At 34.5% G+C, this 16,767-nt stretch overlaps 2 long non-coding RNA genes across 2 annotated transcripts; both read left to right on the top strand.

The window, feature by feature from the left end:
- The first annotated feature begins 5,086 nt into the window (after nucleotides 1-5,086).
- LOC126675464 (uncharacterized) lies at nucleotides 5,087-8,047 on the top strand. The gene is made up of 4 exons (XR_007639758.2): nucleotides 5,087-5,269; nucleotides 5,501-5,577; nucleotides 6,511-6,595; nucleotides 7,843-8,047. It is a non-coding gene; the product is annotated as an uncharacterized LOC126675464 (long non-coding RNA).
- Nucleotides 8,048-12,826: 4,779 nt separating this feature from the next.
- Nucleotides 12,827-14,043, top strand: LOC130015221 (uncharacterized). Its single transcript, XR_008790293.1, has 2 exons — nucleotides 12,827-12,898; nucleotides 13,832-14,043. It is a non-coding gene; the product is annotated as an uncharacterized LOC130015221 (long non-coding RNA).
- Nucleotides 14,044-16,767: the final 2,724 nt, after the last annotated feature.

Below are 16,767 nucleotides of genomic sequence, written 5' to 3'. Positions count from 1 at the left end.
GTTCCGACACCACAAACTACTGCACCACCAGCCAGTGGTTGCTGTTGATGAGCAATCTGATCCAAAACCGCATAATGATCCTGCAAAGCGACTTGTCTCGCTTGCGGCTGAACCTTGTTGAGTTGTAAAGCAGCAACTCCAGCAAAAAAAAGTGTTGAAGTCAAAATCGTCCAACTCAGGTTGTGCCACAACTGGTGCTTGAGCACCTCCTGCAGCACCGCGTCCTACACCTCTGCCTCTACCTCTGCCAGCTTGACCGCGGCCACCTCGATCTCGACCAGCTCGACCCCAACCATCTGAGCCTCTGCCTGCTAGTCCCCTACCAGCTTGAACCTCTGGTTCATTCTGGTCCACCTCCATAGAGATCGCTCATCAGCCTCAGCATTTTGTTGACCCGCAGCACGAGTACGAGTATTCATTCCTAAGAATGAAATAAAATTTCTCAATATATAAAAATTTAACCAAATAAACACAACATGGCGAATCAGCCAACAAGTAATCACCCAAGTGAAAAACAACATATAAAAAGCAATAAAGCAAATAAATTCTCACGACTGACTCACGACATTCCTATAGGAGTAGGCAGAAAGTTTTGAAAGCAAAAGATGAATTTTCAAAGACAAGACTCGAATCCTAATTCCGCAGTAGTTCGTAGGACAATTTGGTCACTTAACATGCCAAACAAATAAACACTTAACATTTAAAAGGCCTTGGTTTGATACCAAGTTTGTCACAACCCATTTTCATGAATCGTGACCGGCGCTAGGGTATGGGTATGGTTGCACCAAAACCCATAGCTAGCCTTGCGGATAACCAACTTATATCATTTAAAACAATGTACCTGCAGAAAACCACATGCTCGGGGGCAATGGAGACTTCAGCCTAGTCTAGCAGTACAATAAGCAACATATATTCAAAGTATACTTATCTAAAATTATAACTCCAACAGTATGGCAATATAATATAAATACCATAAATACTGTAATCATGCCAAAAGCGATAAAGTAATTACCAACAAACAACAGTCTAAAAATATAAGTAAAAGACTAAATCATAAATAATCTAATACTACTACTGCGGTCTAAGAGTTTAAAACAGTTCGACTCTTTTATTCTGAAAATAAGATAAAAAACCTCCGAGAATGAAGAAACGGAGATCGACCAATGCTCAAATCATCCTAGAAAATTTGGGAAAACAACGGGATCAGATTTACTGAGTAGAGTTTATATAACCATTTACATTTATTAAGTTGAAAACCTTTAAAAACGTTTAATAAAGCAATTTCATTATGGATTATCAATGAAACCCTAAACCACAATACTAAATCCATTGTCGTGTCGGTTAGACGTATCTCAATAACCGATCCCCGACTATCACTTAATAAATAGTTAGCCCAGGAGACGTATCTTCCACCGGTGCCCTCACTAAGGTGAGACGTATCTCAAACCTGTTGGGTTTTATTGGTTCATAACGCAGCGGAATTTCAAAAATTTATCTAAAAACCCAAACCAAGATCCATGTAATTCGAATTAAACAGAACAATTACTTACTTGTATGTCGAATTCAACAGCAATGTAGGAAGGAAGGAGGTGGTTCACTTTGGTGATACCTGGCCTCGGATCAGAAACGCCTCCAAAAGAACGCGTCCTCTACGAGTATCCACACGAACAGACCTTAGCCAAAACTAGTGCTTGTGTGCTAGCACTATTGCTTCACAAGAAATTTCGAATTTTAGTGATTTAGTGAATAATGAATTTCGTGATTCTCAAACCAACTGCTTAATGAGTATTTATAGTGATAAATAACACTAGGGTTTGAGACAAATTCGAATTTCAATCTCATTGCAATTCCACAAGTTTATGTTTATCAAAAACTCCTTTTTGATAATTATCCATATATATTAATTACTATATTTATTATCTTCCAAAAAATAATAAATTAAGGAAAACACTTATCCTTAAATTTCGAATTAATATATATATATATATATATTACGAATTATATATATATATATAATTAATCACTTAATCACATTGGGCTTGTACAACCCATAACTGTTTTGGGCCTGTTCTTAGTGTGCGACCCTGTAGGTTCATATAACGTTGGCAGTAGGCTCGAAATCCCTATTTCAGCCCACAAGTCATAAGTGGCCTCTAGCAAGACATTATGACTACCCAAGTTATATGAATATCGATAATCCGATTTAACCATTTACAATAATATTTTAATCCCTTTGTCTCTCGATATCCAGATTGAATATAAGGCATAGTTATGTCATCCTTATAACATTCAATCATTAGTTTCTTGACTCTAAGTAGACTGAAAATGATAACTTCTTATCAATTAGCATGGCCATGCATTTACTTCAGTCTATCTTCTTCAAGGGGCCCATAGATATCTTACTCAAATAAATGAGGGACAAATTCCTTCTCAGTCACTCACATTTCTCACATAGTTACTTTCATATCCAATGACAATCTATTCCATTATCCTGTTAAAGATAATGTAAGACTATATCAAAATATGAAATAGCTATGTAGAAATCCATGATGATTTCAAGGTCAAAGGATTATACTAATAGAACTGTAATGAGAATTACTTATGACAGTGATCTATGTAGTATTCTCATAGTGGGTCATCCAGTGCCTTATTTCTCAAATAGCACCTATGATTTGACTTAATATCTCATATACATGATTAGTAAAACATAATCATCAGTCAACATCATACTAGTCTCAATGTTCTATTAAGACTAGGGATAGATGGTATATAATTCTTTTATTAAACCTAAGGGTTCTACTATCAAGTCACATACTCGATGACCTTAGAAAGAATTAACCATTCAAGTATTTTAATCATTAATATAAAATGATAAAAACTGCCAATCAATAAATAATAAAATGATAAAGTCAAAACATGGTCAAACATGATTGACCTAGTGCATATCACTAACAAAACCTACCTCAATACCTTAATTATTACCGGTGCGCACGCAGTCCCGATGATGCCCATCGAGTAGCACGTTCCAAATCAAATCCACAATGCCGAAAACAGTTCAAAAGCTGTTTATACATATATACAAAATATAATATTTGCTTAATAAAGAGGTAAATAGAGATATAAACTCACTGCTTGCTATTCCACGTGAAACTTGACAAGCAATTTAACTCTGGTTCGCCTCTGAAGTACGAACAGTCGACGGGTCTAAATAAAATATTGAAATCATAATTAAAATCAAACCCTAACTCTAAAGAGTACTAGACACCACATAGGACTAGCACAACACAATATCAAGCCACATTTAATAATCACTTGTATTAAATGTATTTTAAATATAACCCAACTTACAGAGTACAAATCATATAAACATATTTAAAATGATTCGTAAAATAATTTAAATAAATCCGAGTTAAAATCCATATCAGTAAGTCAGCCGAGTTATTAAAAACTAACAACTTCTTCCCACTTGCTGGACGACCAAAGTCTAACCCGGTCCAAAAATCTATTAAATCTATAAACCCGAGTTTATAAATTAAAATATTTGATAAAATAATTATCATATTTTTAAAATAGAATTCAATAACTTCAAATCCAAGTAACCCCAGTTACAACTAAAACTTAGCCATTTTAAATTTATAAAAGTTTAGGAACTAAACTATAATTTAGCCAAATTTGATTTTTGAAATCAAATTTAATTACTCGTTTTTAATCTACTAAATTATAAATCAAATAAAAGTCCAAAAATTATCCTATTGATAAAAACTTAACTTAAATAAGTCTTTTAGAAACTTCAGGGGCTAAATTGTAAATTAGCCAAATTGGCATATCAAATTGATATTCAAAATTATGTATATATATATATATATATATATATATATATAATTACCCGAGTAATTATATAAATTTAAATTATAAAACATTTATTGTTTACACTTTAATAGTTTTTAAATCAAATTCACATTCAAAAGTTAGGATTAAAACAATAACATTAGATAAACAACTTGAGGGATTCAATTGATTTAAACAAAACAATTGAGTAATTAATCTAGCATATTAACCATCTTTCCAAATCAACAAACAAATCCTTCCATCAACCCAAAGTTTTGCAGTAACATAATCCTAACTTAAGTATGCAATAATCCAAAGCAACCAATATGACAATCAAATGCTAAAGACATGAAATATATTCCAGTAGCTTCATCAACAAAAGAAAAACAACAATCCACGGGATAACAATCTAACACAGCTGAACTATGCTAAACAAGACGGAATCCACACTGATCTCGAAATCATAAGAAGAACGTCTCAGAGCTTCACAATGTGTGTAATAACCTAAATGTTTGTGGTGTTACGTGTAGTGCCACGAGGCATAACCTTAAAGATTAAGAACGAGAATATCGGATTAGGGTTGGATAATAAGGACTTAGACCGAAGCGGGTCTATTGGAATTATCGTAGAATAATAATTTAAATGGAAAATTATTATGCGATAAATTGGATTTAATCGAGACACAAAAAAAGGAGGAATAAAATAAAATAAGTTGGAAAGTCAGAGCGAATAATATTCACGCCAAGGTCCGTGAAATATTATTAATAAACGATCGTCAAAATTTCGTAAGTATACGAAATCGTTTTAGAAGATAGTTTGACGATTAGTTAAGAATAAGGATTAAAGTGCAAATTAGCCACTTTAAGGACTAAAGTGGACTTTTAATCACAAACTTCCGGAGGAAGTTGTGTTTTACTCTATTTTCTCAAGATAAGAAAATAATATCGATTAAGTGGTCATCGATGGTCATTAAAGTGAAATATTGGACGAAAAAGTGCAAATTAGCTCAAAATGGAAATATGAGCGTTTTTTGCAGAAATTGCCAACATAAATTGTTGAAAAGTGATATTATAATATATGATACTAATATTAATTATTTGGAAAATAAATAATACGGAATTCATCGAGAATCGAATAATTAAAGGATTAGTGGACTAAATTGGACGAAAGAAAAGTTCGAAGTTAGAGGTTGAGGAGGTGGCAAACTCAAGGACTAAAGGAGACTTTTGTCTCATTTATCTAAGCCACTTGCATATGAGTTTAAACTCAGCAAGCTTATCATTTTCAGCTCCCAAATTTCGTACTCCATCCTTTCTCCATGGAAGATCATCAACCAAATTTCAAAGGAGCATAACTTCTTCGTTTCTCAACGAAATTGGACGATTCTTGTGGCCACGGAACGAGAAGAAGGAGAGCTACTGATCTAGCCCTATTGTTCAAGGTAATAATCATATCTTGAGATTAGGGTTAGCGCTGTAACTTTCGGGTTTGATTAGTTAAAATGGTGATGATGATTCCAATGGTGGAAATGATGTGTATGATGAGTAAATTGATGATTTAAGTTAAGTCTAATGGTTGTTTTGATGTAGGATGAAAGTTTTGAATTGTGTGTGATGTATATGTTAAGGGTTTTGAGGATTGATTTGGGGATTTTATGTGTTGATGATTATAGGTGTTCTTGAGTTGAATTGAAGCAAAGTTGATGGTGAATTTGAGCTTGAAGTGTTTGGCCATGATCAACAATCCAAGGTGAGGTTGAATTCTGAAATTTATCTATGTTTTGATTGATATTTTGGATGAGTTTGATGGCTTAGGATTTACTTTTGCTATGATAATGATGATGGTTAATAAGTTGGTGTTTTGACCATTGAAATTGTGTTGTGATTGAATGCAATTTGACTTGAAAATGGGCAAGGGTTTTGGCCCCTAAACTTGATGGATGAAGTGATGATCAAATGTTGGATTCATTCTTTAATGTGAGTTAATTAGAGCTGAAACAAGTTGAGTTTAATTGATTAAGGTGATGGTGAAGTTTGATGAAAAAAATAATGATAGTATTGGATATTAATGAATGATTTAGGTTGTGTTAGTTTGATGAAACTTAGCTATGAATTATGGTTGATAATTGAAGTATTTAGAGGCTGGATTGAATTGGTGTTAGAGGTATGAAATTGTTAGGTTTAGTTTCAACACGAAATAGTTACGAAACGAGTCGGCGAAAATTAGTTTGACGATTGGCAGAATTTTGTACTGCAGAATAGAGGTATTGTGAGAGCAATATCTCGAGTGTTATAACTCGGAATCAAGTTCCGTTTATTGGCACGAAAACTTTGAGATGTTACCTACAATTGTCCAGGTTTAAGTTTTCTCTAATTCTGCCTCTAAGATAATCAAATTGAGCAAAACATTTTATTTCTCAGAGCAGGTCTGCAGTTTTAGGACAGCCCTATGTAAAAACCTTATGGGCTAGATTCCGACACCTTCGGGTGCGAATTTCATTCCGAGACCTAAATAAAAGTTGTAGGCGACATTCCGAACTTTAAGAATGTCAATTTTGTTTTGGGGTCGGACTATTTTTAGATAAGAATTTGGTTAGCCGAAGTAGACTAGAAAATTAGCTTTTTGATAAATTAGTTATACATAGAAATTTTATTAATTCGTAGTGTTATCGAATTTGCGTAGACTCGACGAAGCGACTATCGACAAGGCTTGAGGGGAACGGATCGAGATGTCTTCGTGTTTATTTAAAGATTATGGATAGCAAGTGGTGAGTACACTTTAAATTACTCGTCAATATTCATAAAGCCGCATATTTTATTACGAAAGGCTATATGAATATTTATATATTTGAAATGTTTGTTTTTAAAAATGTATACGTATGTGTGTTTCGAAAATGATGTTTTATCGTATTTTGCTATTTTGACAATAACATAAAGAAATGAAAAGAATATATATATGTTTTAACACAGGGGATGGGTAAAGTAATATAATGTGAACCGAACCAAATATAAATATAAATAATATAGTACATTCCTATATGTACTATTATGCAAATATTTATAAAGAAACTTAGTACGTTCATATACGTACTATTAATCATAACAAATACCCATATGTGCGTGTGTTATTAATGTATGTTGTACAGTGTTTTGTGCATGTCATGGTCCATAAAGGATCAATACAACAGAACGAAAAATACAAAATCAACTGGAAACGTAAAATGAGAATTGTACTATGGTACACCCAATAATAAGAACTAAGATACGAGGTTAAACTCGGTAGAACTATCCCGGGACCCGTATCTCATTCATTCTCGATAATAGTCCTCGGGACTCATACGAAATAAAAAGTGAGTATACATCGAGAAATTGTACGAAATAAGATCGCGAAGTAATACGGAACAAACACTCCTATTAAATGTCAATAGGAATTATATGAATCGACAGTTAAGTTCAAAAGACTTGCAGGGTGCAGAGTCCGAATGCAGACACGAAGGTAACCCGGTTGAACTATCTCGGGACCTGTGTCTAGTGAGTAACTCGGTTGAACTATCTCGGGACTCACAACTTGGGATTAAGTAGTGGCATGAGTAACTCGGTCGAACTATCTCGGGACTGTGTCACATGGTTGAAGGTAACTCGGTTGAACTATCTCGGGAACCAACCATAAGGATCAAGTCACAAGAGACTTGCCATTGATTTAATTCGATTTAGAATCATAATGATATAACCTAAGATTTAAGATTCGATCGAAAACTATTGCAACAAACGAGAAAGAAAAATATCAATACCATAATAAGAAACCAAAGATGTCAAATACGTATAAACTATAAATTTATGGAATAAACAAAGAGTTATGAAGGAAAGTAAAGAGGATATTCAATTTGATTTCAAAAGGGTATTTTCTATATATAAAATGGATTTTTAACGGTTTTAACCTTTTATGCAATATTGCGTGTAATTTGGTGAACTCACTCAGTTTTATACTGACCCAGTTGCTCCTCCCATTTTTCAGGGATAGCATGATATGATTTGAAGAGTCAATCTTCCGAAGTTCTAATTCTCGGAAGTGATTTGTACAAGAAAAAAAAGAATGTTTTCATTCTAGCAGTCCGCAGTAGTCTAGAATTTGTTAACTATAATTTTGTATAACGCGTTTTAACTCTGATATTATTTGTAAATGGGGTCACATGTATTTTAATATATGAAATATGTTTTAATTTGCGAAAAATTTACACAGGTTTTTAGGCTTGCTACGGGATTTGGAGCTACCACTCCCATTCCCTAGCGCCGGTCGCGGCTCGAGAAATCGGGTCGTGACAAAGGTGGTATCAAAGCAATGGTTTAGTGTTCCTAGGCCATTGTTCTTTTGTGATCGAGGTATCGCAACGAGTCAATTACTTCCTAGGAACTACTGCGGATTATAGGGATTTCCAGTCATGTCTTTTGAACGTTATCATCTTTTTCATCGATTTTTCAAACGTTTTACAAATACAACCCCTCATATATGTGCTATTAGGAGTCGAGTTAGGAGTGTGCATGAGCATAAATTATGTTTTGTGTTTACTTGAGTAAGCAATACACTTTCGAGTATTTATAGTCTGCGAAGAGTTATATACTCTCGAGACTCATATGATTAAGAATATCGTTATGGACTATGATTGAATTAATTGATTGGATAGTATATGAATGATGAGATATGCGACGCGCTGCAAAACGCGATCACTCAGAAGAGTGATATGCTCACAGGTATGTACACCTGTGATAACATATACGATATGTGAAATGTGTGTTTGTGATTGGTTGTTATTTATAGAACTTGCGATTATTGATTATATGCTGCTTAATTTTGCTAAGTCTATAGCGAGCGGAATGCTCGCGAGACTTAAAATATGCGAATTAGCCGAAGAAAATCTAGGTGACACTGATTTTCTTGAGATTTGATCAGCATAGGTTGTTTATAGATATGCGTAGAGTATGAATAGAACATGTTATGACTAGTATGTACTATATTTTAAGGAATTCATCGGGATTCCTTTATATATCCGCCATACTAAGAACAAAGAGCTATTCGAACGTGTGCCATGGCACAGTAAGTGCATAAGGCCCCGAGATGGAGCCAGAAGTAACGAAAGAAAATGTAAACCACTCCATTTGGCCGGTAGAGGCCAGGGATAAGACAGAGCTTAGAGGAACCTAGTATTGACAAAGTGAGAATGTACAGGCACCAGGAGTTCCGTAACAACCCAGCGATGATAGTAATCAGTTAATAATAGGAGTAACTGATATGCAGAGTTTTATGCTAATAATAAGATAGTGATACAAGGACAGTATCAATATGAAGAGGAAAGATGCAAGGTAGAGATCTGATATTGGCATAAATGAAGTTAAGATTAAAGGAGTTTGGTGGATTGAACGATGTGTTAGATTTTCTAGACGGAGCGGAGCTAATTGCTCGTAATCTTCAAGTGGACAAAGGATAAACGGTAAAATCAATAGAGGTATCGATGAAAGGTTCAACCAAAGATTGTGTTCGATAAGTAATTGGACCGATAAAGGGTCAAACAATATGGATGGAGTTAGTGACCCGATTTAGGTAATTCTTTTTACTGTTTGCTTTGATTAAGGACAAGCAAGAAAAGCAAATATCGTTAACTCGAGGAGACAAACTAGTCCAAAGATAGGTTATCGAGTTTGATAGATTAAGTGGATTCGCTCACGACTTAATGATAGATTAAGTGTGAGTCTATACAAGAATCGTGGAAGGATTAGGACCACAATCTATGGAAAGACTGACACAGACTGATAGAGAGAAGTTATTCAGCTTGTCAACAATGTTAGACAATTAGAAAATGCACTAGTCCATTCTGAAGAAGGTCAAATAAGAAGTAAATATATGAAGTATGAATATCACATGTTTGGATAAATGAGTAAGATGTTAATGATAAGCATAACCCAAGAGTTAATGCTATAGTTAATAGTAACCTAAAGGACGAATTCGCCTTGTTGCGAATAGTAAGGATACAGTGAGAAGGGAAGCAAAGTCTAAAGAAGACTTATGCAAATAAGTTATGAGATGCCAAAGAGGATTCTAGCAAGATAGTGATCAATATGATGAGTATATCGTGAAGATTATAAAGGATGTTAGTAAGTGCCATAAGAATTGGAAAACTTCTCTACATGAGTAAGAAGATAGACAAGAGTAAATGGAAGAGAGTTGATTATCAGACCCGAGAGTCAATAATCAAGATAAGTAATAGGCATGGAAGTAGAGACATTGCCAAAGGCAACACATGACAAGAAGAGTTGAATGAATTGAGAAACTCATCGAGAATGAGTAAACGAAGTGTATCACATAGACCAGAAGATATGATGAAAGTTAATACGAAGAATATAATAGGAGATGATCGAGAAGAATGATAAAAGTGAAAAGACGGAAAGGCTATGCAGCTAGCACTATTAGCTCGTCGTTGGAACAAGGAAGTTCCAACTTTGCAAGTTCCATACACTCGCAATGACGGATGTATGTTGCCAGTAAGGAGAACAAAGTCAATACACGAGGGATGCAACATCCCATGTGATAAGATACAACAGGTGACACAAACCAACCATCCCCTTAAAGACGGAGTTTGTCGCGGCAATTTCTAGTTAGACACAACGAATAGACCGTATAGTAGAAGCGAACGTCATGAAGTCCAAACGCTAGAAGCTCAATAGCGATTAAACCTTTTGAGCTAGTCTAGTGTAAACATGAACGCTTAGGACGTACTTTTCGAACGACGTCAAAAGCGGACAAGTAGAAATACATCTTTTTGTATGCAAAAGATGTACATAGATTGCGAACAATAGTATGATAAATGATAAGAACGAGTAGTTATACAGAGTCTGATGTCAAAGAAACTTACGTAAACCCCGTTTTATGAAAAGAAAAGTATTTGATCGAAATAAAATATTTTGAAAAGACATAATTGTGCCCGGACACGAATCATAAAAACATCGCATTGACACGAATAGAATTGCATCACTACATCCATATTGCATTCACTACTAGGACATGCATCATATACATTGTGTATGTCTGGAAATGAAAAAGAGGAGTGTCATTGCAACTCTTGTGATGAGAGAAGTCATCACACCGGTGCACAATTATGACATGATTTGAGAAATGAAAAGTATCGTGGTTTTAAACGGATGAGTTTTCAAACGTAAGTAAGCTCAGACAGGGACTCTGTATATAGAGGCATAGGACAAGACTGATCATCTTGTTAGGCCTATATAAGAACGTATTAGAACGGCAAATAGTATAACGCGATATGAAATGTATCGAAATTTGAATTGTAAATCTTTAAAGCAGTCTCGTATGTTGAATACGAAGATGTCGACGCTACTTTATACGTTTGTAAAGTAATAGAGACTGCGCTTAAAGTAAGAGCGAGAGTACCTCGAGAATGGGGGAATCGAACATAGAAGTTAGTTACAAAAGAGACGTGAACCCACGTGCAAGAAGATATTATTGTAGTCGATCGAAGAAGAAGGGATTGATTCATAATGATTATGAATCAAGCAGTAATAAGATGGTTAGGATTGTTTGTATAAGAAATTACTCGATAAGTATATCGAGGTACTTTCATCTAAGGATAGTAATAGATAAAAGACTGTATAACCCTAACTGTAAAGTCAACATTTAGTAAATGATTGATCATAGTATAGCAGTGAAAGTGTGGAAGGAAGAGAATGATAATTTATGAATAAGAATTGGATAAGTAGTATAAAAAGATTATGAAAATTCGAGGACGAATTTTTATAAGGGGGGAAGATTGTAATAACCTAAATGTTTGTGGTGTTACGTGTAGTGCCACGAGGCATAACCTTAAAGATTAAGAACGAGAATATCGGATTAGGGTTGGATAATAAGGACTTAGACCGAAGCGGGTCTATTGGAATTATCGTAGAATAATAATTTAAATGGAAAATTATTATGCGATAAATTGGATTTAATCGAGACAAAAAAAAGGAGGAATAAAATAAAATAAGTTGGAAAGTCAGAGCGAATAATATTCACGCCAAGGTCCGTGAAATATTATTAATAAACGATCGTCAAAATTTCGTAAGTATACGAAATCGTTTTAGAAGATAGTTTGACGATTAGTTAAGAATAAGGATTAAAGTGCAAATTAGCCACTTTAAGGACTAAAGTGGACTTTTAACCACAAACTTCCGGAGGAAGTTGTGTTTTACTCTATTTTCTCAAGATAAGAAAATAATATCGATTAAGTGGTCATCGATGGTCATTAAAGTGAAATATTGGACGAAAAAGTGCAAATTAGCTCAAAATGGAAATATGAGCGTTTTTTGCAGAAATTGCCAACATAAATTGTTGAAAAGTGATATTATAATATATGATACTAATATTAATTATTTGGAAAATAAATAATACGGAATTCATCGAGAATCGAATAATTAAAGGATTAGTGGACTAAATTGGACGAAAGAAAAGTTAGAAGTTAGAGGTTGAGGAGGTGGCAAACTCAAGGACTAAAGGAGACTTTTGTTTCATTTATCTAAGCCACTTGCATATGAGTTTAAACTCAGCAAGCTTATCATTTTCAGCTCCCAAATTTCGTACTCCATCCTTTCTCCATGGAAGATCATCAACCAAATTTCAAAGGAGCATAACTTCTTCGTTTCTCAACGAAATTGGACGATTCTTGTGGCCACGGAACGAGAAGAAGGAGAGCTACTGATCTAGCCCTATTGTTCAAGGTAATAATCACATCTTGAGATTAGGGTTAGCGCTGTAACTTTCGGGTTTGATTAGTTAAAATGGTGATGATGATTCCAATGGTGGAAATGATGTGTATGATGAGTAAATTGATGATTTAAGTTAAGTCTAATGGTTGTTTTGATGTAGGATGAAATTTTTGAATTGTGTGTGATGTATATGTTAAGGGTTTTGAGGATTGATTTGGGGATTTTATGTGTTGATGATTATAGGTGTCCTTGAGTTGAATTGAAGCAAAGTTGATGGTGAATTTGAGCTTGAAGTGTTTGGCCATGATCAACAATCCAAGGTGAGGTTGAATTCTGAAATTTATCTATGTTTTGATTGATATTTTGGATGAGTTTGATGGCTTTGGATTTACTTTTTCTATGATAATGATGATGGTTAATAAGTTGGTGTTTTGACCATTGAAATTGTGTTGTGATTGAATGCAATTTGACTTGAAAATGGGCAAGGGTTTCGGCCCCTAAACTTGATGGATGAAGTGATGATCAAATGTTGGATTCATTCTTTAATGTGAGTTAATTAGAGCTGAAACAAGTTGAGTTTAATTGATTAAGGTGATGGTGAAGTTTGATGAAAAAAATGATGATAGTATTGGATATTAATGAATGATTTAGGTTGTGTTAGTTTGATGAAACTTAGCTATGAATTATGGTTGATAATTGAAGTGTTTAGAGGCTGGATTGAATTGGTGTTAGAGGTCTGAAATTGTTAGGTTTAGTTTCAACACGAAATAGTTACGAAACGAGTCGGCGAAAATTAGTTTGACGATTGGCAGAATTGTGTACTGCAGAATAGAGGTATTATGAGAGCAATAACTCGAATTTTATAACTCGGAATCAAGTTCCGTTTGTTGGCACGAAAACTTTGAGATGTTACCTACAATTGTCCAGGTTTAAGTTTTCTCTAATTCTGCCTCTAAGATAATCAAATTGAGCAAAACATTTTATTGCTCAGAGCAGGTCTGCAGTTTTAGGACAGCCCTATGTAAAAACCTTATGGGCTAGATTCCGACACCTTCGGGTGCGAATTTCATTCCGAGACCTAAATAAAAGTTGTAGGCGACATTCCGAACTTTAAGAATGTCAATTTTGTTTTGGGGTCGGACTATTTTTAGATAAGAATTTGGTTAGCCGAAGTAGACTAGAAAATTAGCTTTTTGATAAATTAGTTATACTTAGAAATTTTATTAATTCGTAGTGTTATCGAATTTGCGTAGACTCGACGAAGCGACTATCGACAAGGCTTGAGGGGAACGGATCGAGATGTCTTCGTGTTTATTTAAAGATTATGGATAGCAAGTGGTGAGTACACTTTAAATTACTCGTCAATATTCATAAAGCCGCATATTTTATTACGAAAGGCTATATGAATATTTATATATTTGAAATGTTTGTTTTTAAAAATGTATACGTATGTGTGTTTCGAAAATGATGTTTTATCGTATTTTGCTATTTTGACAATAACATAAAGAAATGAAAAGAATATATATATGTTTTAACACAGGGGATGGGTAAAGTAATATAATGTGAACCGAACCAAATATAAATAAAAAGAATATAGTACATTCCTATATGTACTATTATGCAAATATTTATATAGAAACTTAGTACGTTCATATACGTACTATTAATCATAACAAATACCCATATGTGCGTGTGTTATTAATGTATGTTGTAGAGTGTTTTGTGCATGTCATGGTCCATAAAGGATCAATACAACAGAACGAAAAATACAAAATCAACTGGAAACGTAAAATGAGAATTGTACTATGGTACACCCAATAATAAGAACTAAGATACGAGGTTAAACTCGGTAGAACTATCCCGGGACCCGTATCTCATTCATTCTCGATAATAGTCCTCGGGACTCATACGAAATAAAAAGTGAGTATACATCGAGAAATTGTACGAAATAAGATCGCGAAGTAATACGGAACAAACACTCTTATTAAATGTCAATAGGAATTATATGAATCGACAGTTAAGTTCAAAAGACTTGCAGGGTGCAGAGTCCGAATGCAGACACGAAGGTAACTCGGTTGAACTATCTCGGGACCTGTGTCTGGTGAGTAACTCGGTTGAACTATCTCGGGACTCACAACTTGGGATTAAGTAGTGGCATGAGTATCTCGGTCGAACTATCTCGGGACTGTGTCACATGGTTGAAGGTAACTCGGTTGAACTATCTCGGGACCCAACCATAAGGATCAAGTCACAAGAGACTTGCCAGTGATTTAATTCGATTTAGAATCATGATGATATAACCTAAGATTTAAGATTCGATCGAAAACTATTGCAACAAACGAGAAAGAAAAATATCAATACCATAATAAGAAACCAAAGATGTCAAATACGTATAAACTATAAATTTATGGAATAAACAAAGAGTTATGAAGGAAAGTAAAGAGGATATTCAATTTGATTTCAAAAGGGTATTTTCTATATATAAAATGGATTTTTAACGGTTTTAACCCTTTATGCAATATTGCGTGTAATTTGGTGAACTCGCTCAGTTTTATACTGACCCCGTTGCTCCTCCCATTTTTCAGGGATAGCATGATATGATTTGAAGAGTCAATCTTCCGAAGTCCTAATTCTCGGAAGTGATTTGTACAAGAAAAAAAAAGAATAATTTCATTCTAGCAGTCCGCAGTAGTCTAGAATTTGTTAACTATAATTTTGTATAACGCGTTTTAACTCTGATATTATTTGTAAATGGGGTCACATGTATTTTAATATATGAAATATGTTTTAATTTGCGAAAAATTTACACAGGTTTTTAGGCTTGCTACGGGATTTGGAGCTACCACTCCCATTCCCTAGCGCCGGTCGCGGCTCGAGAAATCGGGTTGTGACAATGTGGTAGCCACAAATATTAAGAAACAAACGCAACGATAAACATTAACAGATTGCAGCCATACATGATAAGAAACGGCAGAAAAATAACGAGAATACGGCGAATCAAACGGCGATAAACAGAGAGGTTCTATACGTACCTTAATTGATTCCAATATGTTGAACTTGGTAGAGCACGAATAGAACAAAACGATGGAAACACGATCTCACAACGATGCTAAGATGATAGAACATACTGTTATGAAGGGACAAGCGATGTCGAGGAGATAACGAACAAAACAATTGACAGAGATCAAGGAAACTTATCAAACTTGAGTCGAATGGAGTTGGAATGAAGAATGATGGTTGAGTTTCAGATTGTATCAGTGAGGAATGGTGGCTGAGTTGGAATTTAATGATGGCAGTTTAGGTTTAGGGGAAAGAAACGTGAAGCTTTGTATATAGAGGAGAATGAATGAGAAGAAACGTTACTGCCACACCTTATGTTTCAGATAGAAAAACAAATGGGCTTTTTATATTATGGCCAAACCATTCACTAATGGGCTTATCATGCAAAAGGTATGCAAAAGGTAATCACGTGGAAAGGAAAATATGCATGACTTATTTTCATGCATAATAAGCTTGCTTTTCATAGGTTTTTTTTCTTTTAAATTTTCTTTTAAAAGTTAATAATACAAACCAATGACGAATCGAACTACGACCGAATCAACGAACAATTCTAATAAATTTAAATAAAAATATATAATAGTAATAATGCTAAATTACTTAAAACTTGACGGAATGCAAAAATTTATAATTAAAGTTAAAAAAATAATTTAAAAATACGGGATATTACATTCTCCCCAACTTATTAAAAATTCGCCCTCGAATTTAAACATAAACAAATAAATATAACAACACACCAAGTACAGAAACAATCAATTAAACCACATAAGCAACGATACACGTACCTCAAGGAAAGAGGAAATGATAACGTTTCCGCATATCGGACTCCGTCTTCCAAGTGCACTCCTCGACAGAATGATTCCGCCACAGAACTTTGACCATCGGAATCTCCTTGTTCTGTAACTTACGCACTTGCGTATCAACAATCTCAACTGGGTGTTCCTCATAGGACAGCTCCTGGTCAATGTAAACGCTCTGAGGCACAATCATATGTGAAGGATCTGAGATGCACTTCCTTAACATAGAAACATGAAATACAGGATGCACTAAAGACATGTCTGGCGGCAGAACCAGACGATAAGCCACATTTCCAATCGTCTCTGAAATCTCATAATGACCAACGTACCTCGGT

Source organism: Mercurialis annua, linkage group LG3 (genome assembly GCF_937616625.2).
Source record: "Mercurialis annua linkage group LG3, ddMerAnnu1.2, whole genome shotgun sequence".
In the NCBI taxonomy this organism is placed as follows: domain Eukaryota; kingdom Viridiplantae; phylum Streptophyta; class Magnoliopsida; order Malpighiales; family Euphorbiaceae; genus Mercurialis; species Mercurialis annua.
This window is presented reverse-complemented; position numbering and strand designations above follow the sequence as displayed.